Below are 2112 nucleotides of genomic sequence, written 5' to 3' on the forward strand. Positions count from 1 at the left end.
GGATAGTTTATCAGTTGGATTATGGGAGGGAACTTCCAACTATGTGTATGTCAAAGTTTCTTCAACTGTTCCTGCATGGAATTCTCCAAAACAGGTTTCTGTAGCATAAACATTGAAACTATAGTTCCCAAGGATGGAGTTGGTAAACATTACAGGTTCATTGGGACCATTTAGTTCCGTTACCACATACTTCATGTATCTTTCTCGATCAACTCTTAGCATATCACCTTTTCCCTTCTGAGGCAGCAAGAGGTGGGACCAATCAGTTGAGAAATATCCATTGAGTTTTGCTGACCAATCCCTGCTAAGCAGCATTCCATAGGCCTCGGGTATATCGACTACGACTATATCAACGACTTGTGTGTATTTTGGTTTAGCAGCCATCTGAATCAACACATCTTTTAACTCCCCAAGTACTTTCACATTTGTTCTGTCCAATAGCATAATTTGGGTTCTAGTTCTCTCGGGTATTGCATGCAGTCTTTTAGCAACAACATAAGGCATAACAGTGGATGAGGCACCGAAATCTACCAAGCAATTGTTTACATTCATGTTGAAGATTTAAAACGTGATAAGGAAAGGTGGAGTCATGGATTTTGATCTCCTCCCTATCATGGCTGCACTAACATCTTGGGGTTTTTGATTCATTTTGGACAGAGTGGCTTCCATAGTTGCTGGATTTTGGGTTGTGCTAGGAGTACTAATAGGTCCGGAGACTGGCTTCTGGATTTGGCTACTCGGGATGGTGGGAGTTTTGCAGTTCCACTCATTCATAGCTTTCAAGAGCAAATCTCTTTGCTGTGTTAATTTCAGCGAATCAAAGTGTGTGATATTAGCCCTAGATTTCTTAAGATCATCTACAATGTTGTAATCAATTTTATAAATAGGGTAGGGTAGATTAAACATACCAGTTTTGTTGTTCTTAGGCAAGAGTTTACCATTTTGGGTCATCTTCGTTGCAGCCAGAGACATATTCTCTTTCTCTGGATAGTTCGCAACTGGTGTACTCTTGGAATCGCCACTAGGTTTACCCTTCTCAACAAGAACCTTGGGAGTGGATGCTTTCAAGGGCGAGTATCTTTCTTTGTCTAGTCTACAAGCTTCATGGTGCCTACAAGTGGCCCTTTGCTTCGTGTGTGGATTTCATTAGTGTTTATTTCTATCGTGCTACCTCCTTCATCATCATCGTTCTCATTAGTGTAGAAATCCCATAGTGCATTGATTTGGGATTCTTCTTCCGAGGGCTCTTCTACTTGGTATTCTTCCTCATCTTCTTGTTCTGGATCTAGCTCCATTATAGGTTCTTCTTGGTTAAGGAGCGATCCGATAAGAACCAGCTCTTCGGTGTTCAAATTCCCTTCATTGGGTGGAGCAGGCAGTGCAAGTGGACCATGACCACCCTCTATCTTCTTATGATAAAAAGGCTTGAAAGGTCTTCTATTGTTATAATCTCTTCCATTCCCACTAGTACTCTCTCCAAAATTCCTTTTCATATCGATGACTGTGTTGGTTAGTTTCTTAATAATTTGATGCATACCTTCCACATCTATGGTGTCCCTCTCTTTGCCCCTAGCCACTTTGTTATCACTTCCACTACTCTTCTTGGATGACTGAGAGGATTTCTTTCCTTCAGTCTTATGATGACATGTTATGAGACTGATAATTTCATTCTCAACTTTTATTGCTTCATTGATAGCGCCTTGTAAGGTCTGTGCGTTACTTCTCTTGACCAACATCGCAGTAGGGACAGGGAGAGCAAAGATGTAGAATTCCATGAGCATCTCATCAGTAGGTCTAGCAGTAGCCAGGATTCTATTAAACAAAGTATTGAACTAGATGTTAAAATCCTTGACCCTTTCTTTGGTGTCCATTTTCAAATGGGATAGCTCTAAAACTAAGGCACGAGTGTTTTGTCATCACCAAGATTTTCTAGAAAGGCCTGCTGAAAGGCAACCCATGAGGTGATCGATCCTATTCTCAGGCTAAAGTACCATGTGGAGGCCACACCAATCAGATTAAAAGGGAATAAGAAACATACCACATCCTCATTGGCTATCCCCAACATGCGCATGGCTAGGAAGAAAGAATGAATGTGGTTATCAACAGTATCTC

The sequence above is a fragment of the Pinus tabuliformis genome, chromosome 8 (genome assembly GCF_031772625.1).
Source record: "Pinus tabuliformis cultivar Carrire ecotype Pingquan chromosome 8, CPIR1, whole genome shotgun sequence".
Classification (NCBI taxonomy): domain Eukaryota; kingdom Viridiplantae; phylum Streptophyta; class Pinopsida; order Pinales; family Pinaceae; genus Pinus; species Pinus tabuliformis.